This window comes from Coturnix japonica, chromosome 3 (genome assembly GCF_001577835.2).
Source record: "Coturnix japonica isolate 7356 chromosome 3, Coturnix japonica 2.1, whole genome shotgun sequence".
NCBI lineage: Eukaryota > Metazoa > Chordata > Aves > Galliformes > Phasianidae > Coturnix > Coturnix japonica.
Window position 1 is genome coordinate 45,224,026 of NC_029518.1, and position 12,117 is coordinate 45,236,142.

General features: G+C 39.8%; 1 protein-coding gene across 7 annotated transcripts in view; it reads right to left on the minus strand.

The window, feature by feature from the left end:
- Positions 1 to 12,117, minus strand: part of IPCEF1 (interaction protein for cytohesin exchange factors 1) — a 68,973-nt gene extending 56,856 nt beyond the window's left edge. Inside the window, exons 1-6 of one of the 7 annotated variants that reach the window (XM_015858205.2) lie at positions 11,941 to 12,117; positions 11,596 to 11,836; positions 9,338 to 9,486; positions 8,649 to 8,880; positions 8,217 to 8,272; positions 4,022 to 4,757 (exon numbers count right to left, since the gene is read on the minus strand). The gene's annotated coding sequence lies outside the window, so the exon portion shown is untranslated. Of the gene's footprint in view, positions 1 to 2,580; positions 2,660 to 4,021; positions 4,758 to 8,216; positions 8,273 to 8,648; positions 9,487 to 11,595; positions 11,837 to 11,940 lie in introns of all 7 variants that reach the window. The other 6 variants (XM_015858203.2, XM_015858218.2, XM_015858215.2 and 3 more) reach the window with 6 other exon arrangements.

The window sequence follows — 12,117 nt, forward strand, 5'->3', positions numbered from 1 at the left end:
AGTCAAAGAGCCCATCCACTGCTGTCCACCCGCGCAGCCATCGTGACTCAGTGCTGTTCCTACGCACTGTCCCTGACATTTCAAGCAGGGCTCAAAGCTCCTCCATCCCACCACTACTCCTACAGAGCTGTTCTACCACTAGAAACAACTGCTGAGACCCAAAATCTCACAACACAAGCCTTTGGTCATAACAGAACTTCAGCAAACACTTCCAGATCACCTTATGCATTTCAGTATTGGTAGTTGCTCTTAAGTTTTTTGTCTAATCAGAAAAGAGACAATGGGGACAAAAGAGACACCATGAGCAATGCACTTGGTACAGCCCAGTGCTACTGCAGCAAGGCTCTGCAAGGGAGATTACAAACAGCATGGGAAGATAGAGAGGCCCTTCTGTAAGTCTTTACAGTATCAGAGAGATCTCCAGAATTAAAATAAATTTCCTTGAACACTGCAAAGCCCATGTTAGTCCATGCTGACTGAGAAGAAGATAGATGTGCAGATTGCATTCCCACCACTTTCTTTTGCATAATCTTGGCTGCTATGTAAAAAGAAGTATGGATAATCTGAATGCCCCACAGGGATGAAGGAGGCGAAGTATCTGTATCTTTGATAATGAAGAAAATAGAACCTATGGGTTTGAGTTTTTACACGTGTTTTGGGTTTAGATTTTTTTTTTTTTCCTTCCTTCCTCAGTTACTTACATGCCAGGTCTGAAAAGGAAATAAAAACAGATTTTTAGTCTAATCTCTGAATTGGACCTTGCTTCACCAGAACCCCCATGTCTTTCTCCACAGTGCTTCTCTCAATAAGTTCTTCTGACAGTCTGTATCTACATCTGAGATTACTCTGACCTAAGTGCAAAACCTTGCACTTTTCTATGTTGAATCTCATTATTCTCACATGAGCCCACCTTATGAGAGTTTGTCCAGGTCCCTCTGGGTGACATTCCTTCCTTGTAATGTGCCAACTCAGCTTCATGTCATCAGCAAACTTGCTGAGAATGCACTTGAGCCTATCACTGGATGAAGATGCTGAAGAACACTGATCCAAAGACAGACCACTGGGGGGACAATGCTCATCTCCGACCTCCATCTGGACATAGCAATACTGACTATGTATATTCACTATCATAAACGTACTAATATTCACTATTCACACTTTTGTTCTGATATAACTCACCTACAACACCACATACTCCTTTACTGGATGCCCCTTCACCCTAGGTTTGTTCACAAATCCAAGGAATTCTGGGTTTGTGAAGAATGTCTTCTTTACCCCAGAAAAACAAAGCTAGGATTACTTATCCATGATGAGCGTGAATACATAAATACACCTGGTTATTAATTTGCCGCTGTCTATCCTCTTGGTGTAACCAAAATATATAATTAATAAGCCTGTAACTAATTCAGCAAACAGATTACATACTGTGGTAGGTAATTCAGCATTTCTCTTTCTCACTTGCTTTAAGACCTCAAATGAATGCTGCCAACTCCTAGTGATCTATCAGCCTCTTTTACTTTGTTTTAAAAGATCCTCTCTGGTAGTATTTCAGGTTGAGACAGTTCCACCAATTTCTCACACATAAAAAAATTTCTCCTCTGGAAAAACTTACTGCAAGGCTTCATTAAACATTGTTTCTTTATGTCCTACTCATCTCTTCCTCTCCCTTCCCAACAGTCCTCAGAAGGAAAATGCTAAGTGCTGTTTGCTCTTTCAGAAATCCCAAAGATTAATAAATAATAATAATAATAATAATAATAATAATAATAATAATAATAATAATAATAATAATAATAATAAATAATAATAATAAAGAACAGCAATGACTTGATCTTGGGACAAGGCTTGGAGTGCAGCTCACTGTGCAGCAGGCTAGTGTCAGGGCTATGCTCATCTGGGAAGCACTGCTGTGCCCCAGCAACAACTGCTATTCTCTTCTGCTATCCAAAGCTCCTTGTTTAATAAATATTATGTATACATGCATAAATTAAGCATACTTGTGCAGTGGCGTTCTTACAAAAATCTTTCTACCCCTTCCCTTATGCTGTCTGCCAGAAATACACAATTGCAGCAATTCTAAGCTCACATTAAAATCTGAACCAGCATATGACCCGGCCTCCTCCAACCATACAGCATTTAACTATTGTCAGTATGGAAGATCAACACTGATGGCACACATCCTGTTCCAGCCACTGTATTATGGCTGGATTAAATGCCATTTTAAAGAAGTCACTCTCAGGACATGGCAGCTGGCAGTTTCAGTGAGAGGTTCCCTTGAACCTTTGATACTCTGGGCATAGGTAAGGACAGTAAGGCCCTTATGAGACCTCTAGATTCAGTGCACGCATCTATAAACTCCATGCAACCAAAGCAAAGGACAAGATGGTCATGCTGGAACATAATTCAGTTTTGTAAGATGATCCATTAACAGTGGTGAGCTTAGTTATTTAGATATCCTTTACAAGTCTTGACTTATTACATACAGGGAAAAATAAAAGCAATATACAACAAAGCATTTTTTCAGAAATAAGTAGAAAGATATTTTGAAATAAGTGCCACAAACAAGTCAAAAGACCATACCACAATCTGTAGAAGAGGACAGGCTTGTCTCAGCATTACTATCCAGCAGAGCCTCCACCTCCTGCATCTGCTCAGCCTTCTATAGAAGCAGAAGACAACTGTAAATTTACCTTTCCTTCAGAGAGACCACACGCAATGGAGGAAGGCAGGGGAAACATTGTGAACACAGCTTTACACAGCTTGTCTGTACCACAGATTAAACCATTTACTTCCTCTTCTTCAGTGGGGCATTATAATCCAAGAATTAAACAGAAATAAGATTAAGACCCTGACCATTTCTTTCACTGTAAAAAGAAATTTGATCACCCTGACAGATTGAAGTGGTGATTAAAAACGTTGGAAGAAAATTAGAAGTCGTTTTGGACAGAGAAATATCCAACCAGATGTTTTTCTCAGCGATAACTTGAAGACTTATGTTTTTAGAATTCTTCATTAAATACAATTTTAATGAATTTTCTGCAGGCATAAGAACCAAATCAAACAAAGTTCCTTTAGTGACCAAATAACTGGCAGACGTACCACCATGTACAACTGAATGAAAATCAGTCATTAAACAGTTTAGAGACTATCAGCAGATAAGACAGCCTGTATGGAGGAAAGAATTAGTTTACAGTTCAGGAGCTTCCATTCCTGAACTTGCTTTGCAATTCTGAGCAAACTCAGCTGACCTCCATTTCAGTTCCCTTTATCACCCAGTGAAAGTAACAGAGGTTCCCTCCCACATAAGGAAACGTTGTGAAGAACAAATGTTTCACCCTCTAAATGATATGAGGAACTTGGGTTCCCCAGTTGTTGTGACTACAGTCTCCAGGCACCAACAAAGGCAAGTATGTGTTATTAAACTCCAATAGAGGTTAACCCACCTCATTAGTATCAGCAGTTAACCTTTCCACCAGATACACTACAAAGATGCAAAGACTAGTAATTGCTGACCCAAGTCTCATGATTTTTAGTTAGTAAAGATCATGGCATCACCACAGTTGCAGTTACACAGAAGTGAGCTCTCAGTGTGAGAACAGAAGCCATCTTCTCAAAGAAGTCCTTTTGGTCCAGGTGACACCTGTGCTTCAGTTGCCAGGAGCTGCTACATAACAGTGTAAATTCAAACGTATTCTTGACAGTGATTTTCCTTAGGGTTTTATGCAGTGTCCACTTACAACCCCTGACAGCAGAGTCCAAGGACAGAAGTAAGCTTCCCCAGTGTACTGATATGTCTTTAACACATGAGTTTCCCACACCAAGCCTACTGCTTTCAAGCCTTTACAGAATAAATTTATGTTCCCTTTCCAGAGAAGATGGATGGCATAGCCCAACCCACATGTTCAAGTTCAACTTTCACAACAAGCTGTCTCAAGAAAATATTTGCATTTCTCCCCCTCCACAACCACCCATTTAGTAACTTCAGACATTGTTAGATAATAAGGGAGTTTCCCCAACTCACCTACTGCTTTCCCTTCTCCTCTTCCCTTATGTCCTCCGAGTCAATGAAGCAGAGGATGTGGATGAATCCCCAGGAAGCCTATGTTAGGAAGAGCAGCAGTCCTTGCTCTGCATTTGCCAGCAGTGATGCAGAGCTCCCAGACTCAGTAGAGAGATGAGGCAAGAGCCAGTCTGCCTCCACTGCCTGGGGATGCTCCACACCATGGGCAATTATACTTCTGCTTGTCTACTCTCTTCAGAGAGACAGAAGGAAAAGGCAACTCCAGACACACACAGACAGTGCTGTGTTTTCTCTCCTAAGACCTAGAATCATTCCCTTTCAAACTCCTCAGTATAAAGGACTGTGTTTTATTTGCTGTCCTTCCAGAGTCAGAAAATCCTTGATCTTAGAACCAACCAACTTCTTCTAAGCCCAGAGCAGCTCAGTTCCAGTTGCAAGTGTGACAGATAAGCAGGCAGTTTGCTCTGTCATAGGCCAAGGGTGGAAGAACTGGAAGAGAACTGACATACCAATGACTGCATAAGAGCTAGTGACAAGTGGCAAATGTCTTGGTGGTTTTATAAGTATCAGTTTGTTTGAGCTCAAGTGTTTCAAAGTGCATTAGAAATTCAGGTTTCTTATGGTTGCTTCCCAGTTCAGCATTCATCAAACAGCCAGCACCCTCAGCCAGGATCAAGGCCTCATCATGGTAGATACCAGATAGGTACAAAGGGTGACATCATCCCATCCCAAAGACCTGGCAAAGATAAAGAGGGAATTAGATGATAGTGTTGTTCCTGGAAAGGAAATAAACAAAGCCAAACATGCCCCCTCTTGGCCTCTATCAAAATAATGATTATGCGAAGGGGAATGCTTAAAGCCTTGACTGCGTGCAACATGTAAATAAAAATCAAGACTCAGAACAGGAAGATGTTTAGCTAAGTCTAAGCTCCCACATGTAATAATATTCCTGCCTTCTGATTAGAACCAAGAAAATGGCTTAGCATTTTTCTTCTTCTCTAATCTAGTAGTCTTTTTAAATGCATTTTTCCTCCCTCCTATCTTTTCAGTCATTTATTTACATAGGCAACCAGTGTGGTAAATTTCAGACATGTAATATGTGGCTTTCTGACTTGGGGATTATTCTGAAGGAGTTCTCATGTAGCTGTTACTCCAGCTAAATATTTACACACACATACCCTGTGAATAGCTTTTATTTATGTGCATGGGCAAGGGCTCTGCATAGTTCGCATAATTTTTCAGAGTCAACATGTGTTTCCGATCATTACAGCATACTGAAAATATGTGCCTACCAAACACATTTTAAATGCATTTATACAAAACACTATGTGGTTACCCTTCAGGTGTTTTCTATATATAGAAAAGCTGAAGCTTAGACTTCCTGTTCCCATTTTCTCCCTTTGGAATCTCCTCTCATTATTCATTGTATCCAGGTTTCCATTACAATTCAGATGTACATTTTTCACTGGCATTGAACCAACTCAGATGTGAATTCTGATAATATGCATATGTATGATAAAACACAAAACTATCCCCCTAAAGAGACATCTGGACTCTCATTTTTCACTTGGTTCAACAGCACTGGTTGTGCAGCAGTGAGCATTATTCAAACTACTAAACCATGAAGCTAGCCGTGGCTAGTTCTTGACTGTTCCAGAGCACTGAAGGTGATATTCTTGTAAGGCAGTGTAAGAATTAACATTACTGTCTCTCTACCAAGACCTTGATTTTCCTAGTGCTGGGATACCAGATGGCACAGTCAGGTGGACGGATCCCTACGTCCTGGGCTCAGAGCTCATAAATTCCCAGTTAACAGGCATTAACCCCTGCTATTGCCTTCCTCTCCACAGGAAATACAAAACACTCATGACCACAGCCTGAGGATACAAACACTTTAAAAGTAGATGAGATTTAACTACCTCTTGACAGAGCCTTCAGACTAATCTTATGAACTCTAGCTGTCCTCTAGAAGTCAATAATGCTACATAAATGGATTTACACACTTGCAAAAGCTTACAAGACAAAGGCCTCAATTAAGTAAATGCCCGAAGTCTTGCTATTAGCCAGATTTACAGAAGATGATCTATTCAACTTTACATGATAGTGTTCTTTCTCATCTTTATTATCGAGTGGATTTTTACTGATGCTCTTTGTATGAATACCGGTAGTCATCCACAGGGGCAATAAATCATCTTTATAACACCGTAGAAGTTTGTAAGAGAGTAGGGAGAGACCCATACAGCTTAGCCAGGCAATCAAACACCAAGAAAAATAAATAAAAAACAATAGAACTAGAATTTTCTGAAGGACTTGTGGTTCAGGCAAAGAGACAATTCAAGATTCAGAAATTTTATGCAATCTATTTGAAATAAAATACAAGAGAGGGCTGAGGAGACCAGCAAATCCAAACTGCTGGTGACCACTTATACTTGCTCAAAAACTGAGCTAGCTCAGTAGTTATTACTGTGTTCTCTTACAGCAGTCAATAAAAGACTAACCACCAAAACAGTCAGATGGCAGACATCATGTGCTCACACAGCAGTATTTGAAAAAAAAAAAAAAAGTTAAATAATATAGCAACAAAACATTGTCAGAAATTCTCAGTGAGAGAATAGGATGCATAGATCCATCTGAAACTAACTTATAGTAATGAGAGTGTGCTGTATGAGCAGTACACATTTGTGTCATCACTGGGACTGATGTAGGGTTACAAACAGGAGATCCTGCAGTTTGCAGAAAAGCACCAGATCTCTTCAACTGGGCCACAAATGTCTTCATACAGTCTCTTAAAGTGTCACATACAGGACACAAGCATTTTAAAAAAGAGAAGAAAAAAAAATAATAGTATTGCACCTAACAGAAAGATTCTCCCCTCCTCCAACCTGCTGGACCTTCAGGCTAACATCACAAGCACAGTGCCTCAGGACACCAGTGCTGAAAAGTTCACTCAGTGTCAACCTCAGAAGTGAGGAGGCCTGAGTTTCAGCCACCATGCTGGGTTCCCATACATTAATAAGGTGTTGTGTGGATGAACCTTGCAGACATCAAACATGTTTCTGTGTGGGGAGTTGTCTTTGCTCTAATTTGGAGATGTCATCGAGGATCTTCAGCAACAGCCAGTGCTGAATTACTCAACAAACACTCCAGCTCCTCCAGTCACAGATCATTCCCTGTCATAGATTAAAGGAGGTACTACAAAGAGCAAGGCCACTAAGATGATGCAGGGAGCAGAGCAACAATATGAGGAAAGGCTGAAAGGCCTTCTTAGCCTAAAGAGGAGGCTCAGGAGGTTCTTATGTACATATGCAAATACCTGAAAGGAAGGTGAAATGAAGACAGAGCCAGGCTCATTTCAGTACTTTCTAGTGCCAGGACAAAAGGTAATGAGCACAAACTGGAACACGGGACGTTCTCTCTGAGAAACAGGAAATGCTTCTATATTGCATGGGTGATAGAGCAACAGCAGAGGTTTCCCAGAGAGGCTGTGAAGTGTCCTCCCAGGGGATCTTCATAAACCACAGGGGGGCTGGACCAGATAGACCCAGAGGTCCCTTCCGACCTCAGCAAGTTTATGACCATTCTTGCTCTATCTCCAGACATGCAAACAGGGCCTGTCAGCTGCTGTGGACATTTCCTAGAAAAGGAAGAGCTCAACAAAGGTCCATGGACACTGGGAGGACAACCAATTAGCTCAGAAGTTTTCCTGTAGCCAAACTCTAGAACAGACCCTCACTCATCCATTGACTCTCACCACAGACTCAAACAAGGACTTGTTTGCAGTGAGGGCTTTATTATCTTAAATACTTACCATGTTTGAGATTTGTTTTAAGTTTTGACTGGAAAAATCAAACCATTTATGTGATTTTTTATCCAAATCTGTACACTAATTGGAAAAATAAGCAGGAATTTTAAGTCAAATTCACAGCTAACAAAACTAAACACAACTGTGTCCCATTCTTCGGTTCAGCCATTCTTGGAAGCCCATAATTTGACTTTCAGTCTGGTATTACAGTTTTAATCCACAATGACCATTTTTTTGATATTCATTCTGATGAGGGTTTCTTAAGAATATGAATGTATTGCTAAGACAGAAGGAATTGAAAAGAAAGATTTTTTTGTTAAAGGGTTAAATGGCGCCTGATAGTCTGCAATCTATCAAGGTAGGCAAACAAGGGGGGGGGGAAAGAAACTCCACCTTGTAAATAAGGCAATTGCAAATCCAGTTTCTACAATCTGGAACAGAGCCAGGACCTAAGAGAGAAGGATTGAGAGGAAAATAAGTTGTAAATTCCTCCAAGGTAAAGTTCCTATTTAAAATGCAAAGATACCAGTTTTAGGAAGGTCATGAAATCACAACGGGCTTTCTTTGAAGTTCAACTCTGAATGTCAATTTGACCCCCTTTTAAATGGGGAGCCAGACACAGCTGCACTCCAAGTGCAAGAAAGAGAACAGCAATGATTAACATGATGCTTTGCACTGAAAGTTGTTAGCCAATGGGACAGGGGAGGGAACCACAAAAAAACACTTTCAAGATTCTTTACTGGCATCATAATCTCAACGACTGAAGATTTATTGTACATTCTCAGTTTAAAGGGAAGGGGGAAAAATAAAGTAAGAGAAACATACCTCTCATACTGGCATAACGTTGCATCTTGTGTAACTCACATCAAGAGTTTGAGTTGAGACAGACTTTTTTCCTTCTTATGATGAGGGGACTTGCTGTGCTATCAGGGAAGCATGGCAACTGGTAGATCTATGCCTTGACTTTTCAACTATATGCTCTTCAAAAAGGTGTAGCAAGAGCTGACAAGTCCTGCAATTTCATCTCTGAGAACTCTTACTGAAGAGTAGTTTAAATCTGAGCAGGGTTAGAAATATATGGGTACACAAACGTATACCCACAAATATACACTTGTAAATGCATTCATATTGCTCAGCAATTTCCACTAAAACTATAAAGCCAGACTAGAAGGTTCACTTGATCTTTCCCATTTTACTGATAAATAAACCGTGGGTATTCTGACCAGTTGATGGTGAATGGAGACACTACACAGTGTTGACAAACCAAGAAGCAAACCGTTCCTTCTCTTGGTTTTTAATTGAAGGTTAGTTGAACTCTGGCACTCTCCGCTTTAAACAACTACTGGCAACAGAAACAAAAGACAGGGCATAATTTCATTAATACATTCCTTTAGTCCATCAAATATTCATCATTTGCATTGCCCAGATATATTGCTAGAGGTGATGAAGAGGCATGTACCAATAATAACACAGTGATGTTCATTCATTGTCGAGAAGAGGTAAGTCCTGCTTACCTCTAAGAAGAGTCCCGCTTTCCAAGGGAAGTAGAAGATACCATCATATTTAAAAACATTAAAGATCTGTCTCTAACTCTCCAAAGCTCTCTTTGCAGCAGAACAAAGCCTTGGTCCTAGCACTTCATTTCTTCTCACCTTTCACATAACTGTGTACAGATGTAAAAGTGACTGTTGAGTGTCAAATCTTGCCACGCTATCTCCTATGTAGCCAAAGGCCTCGTGTCAAGTGTTCCTACCACTTTCTGTTACTCATAGTCAGAAAGGTGACAGATCGTTCACAGAAAGTCTGTTCAAGAAAGATCTTGGCAGAAAAGTGGTGGTAAATCCTAGTACAAAACTACCATAGTACCATAGGTCATGACTCAAACCAGCCAGTAAAGCTGCCATGTTTCAGGCAGTTCATATCTGAGCATTCCCAGGACACTCTGAGTTGTAGTGCAGCTCAAGCAGAGAAAAGAAGATATAAGTATCTTGCTTATAGTTCTCAATGCATTTGAAAAACAAAGGTTATTAATTATTAGTTTTTAACTTAGTTTATTATTCTCTTACATTGCTACCTTGCTGCATATTAATACTCCCTAAAAAACTTAAAACTCAGCTCCCCTAATCAAAGGTTGTTCCCACTAATAAATTGCCTATTCCGTATTTTTATACAAATTATTTTACACAATATGAGTCATATTGAAATTGCTCTAATTTAAATACTTATGTTTATTTGCATGACTAAGCATTGTTTATCAGTAAACTTGGCACTTCGCATCTTCAAACATTTTAATTGCATATACATCAGTTATCTGAAAATGTACCCAGGAACTAATCTTGGAATCATATGCATACACTCATCTACTGCTTCCTGAAATAACTGATGCTTTCCCATGTGCACTGAATCACAGTCAAGGTAACAGTCACAGGCCTGAAGAAGCATTTCTTACTTATGGGAAAAAATGTATGGTCCAGAGAGGAGATAAAGATTACCAACTAGATTGATTTGTGCAGAACTTCCTCTGATTCAATTTTCTGGCTATATCCCCTTGTCCTATTTGCCATGCACTGCCAAAAGGAGTCTGGACATTTGCATTCTGAACCTTAGATGTTTATAGACATTGATCAGATACCCACTGAGTCTTCTTTTCTCATGGCTGAACAGACCCAGCATTTCCTCATAATAGAGGTACTCGAGGCAAAACTGGAAAGAGATTTTGAGGAATCATTAAGTCTGCCTCTCCCATCAGGTCAATTATACTTGGACTATTCCTGACAGAGGGCTACCTAACATGTTTTTTAATTGCAGCAAGTAACAGAGGCATCACAGCTTCCTTCAGATCTCTAATTCAGTGTTTAATTCTCTTAGTAAATAAATTTTTACTAACTTTCAGCCCCATGCTCCATTTAAGCCTATTACCTCTTGTCCTATGAAAATTAGCCCTATAGTTTCTATTTATTTACAGAAATCTTTATCACGTTTTTTCTTATAAGAACAAATCAGTCACTTAAGACTATTCAACACCAATTTATTCAATATTTTCTGAGGAGCCAACACTCCCTGAGCAAAGAGTCTTTAAAATGCCATTGCCCCTCCTTGTAAATTATCTGCTGTAGTAAGTACTCCATCTTCAGTGATGGGCACTGCTGGCCTAAAATGATGGTAACTAAAAGGAATGGAAATTCTCCATTAGTTTGGTTAATAAGAGACTTTCAGGAAGAACCTGCTGAAAACAAGAGCCCCAAATCTTTTCACTGATCTTTGCTTATAAGTACATACATATAGTGATATATATGTGTGTATATATGTGTGCATGTATGCATATATCGAGCCAACAAGTTATTTGAGCAAGTCACCTCTGCATTGCTTTTTCTATTCCAAACCCAGACACTTAACTTCTGCAACTTAGACCTTAATTTTTAATTTTCTTTTTTGTATGAACGTGCTTAGAAAATAATTAAATCATGGATCCAGCGTGCTGTGGACATTTACAGCTGTACAGTTCTGCTTGTTACAAAATGTGCACGATATAAATAAGTGAGAGTGTCAGAAAGGGGTAGAACATAAAAAGTCACAGCGTGCTCGCTTGCCACTATCAACAAAATATCCCAGAGAAAACTAAATGCATCCTATTAGCTGGAAAACTAAAGCTGCCTGATGTGTAGGAAGGACAGTATCTGTCTCCCCTAATCCCTACTACATTAAAAACAAAACAAACAAAAACTATTCACTCAATTATCACTCTGTTTGTCTCATTATTCTCTCTCATTACCTTTTTCTGTATTAAACAATCTACCACCAAGATTAGGTTGCTGAACACATAAAATTAAGGCTGCACAAGACAGAGGCTGGGTTTCCATTTCCTGGCCAGTGCCAAATCTCCTGACTGTTAGATGAGAACAGCAGACACAGAATCCACCCCATCTGAGGGATCTCCTCCTGCCTTTGCACGACTCCCACATCCTCCTCAGGAAGCACTGCTTGAAACATAACTTACACTAAGCAGATCACACCTGAAAAATGTATAAAACATCATTACTTTAAAACAAAACAACTTGTATAAATTGCTCATAATGTACATCGTTACTTCAATCCTCTGAATACAGTTTTAACTTACCACAAGTCAAGAGATCACTCGTAAAGTTTGCATATGTGAACCAAGAGGGCTGCCCGGGCACCTAGGACTACTTCCCCTCTTCCTTTTCTTACCACCCCCTCAAAACTGCCCCATGAATACAGGAAGAGAGATCACCAGCTGCCTGCTGAAGAAAACAGCCCCTGAATAGTATGCATC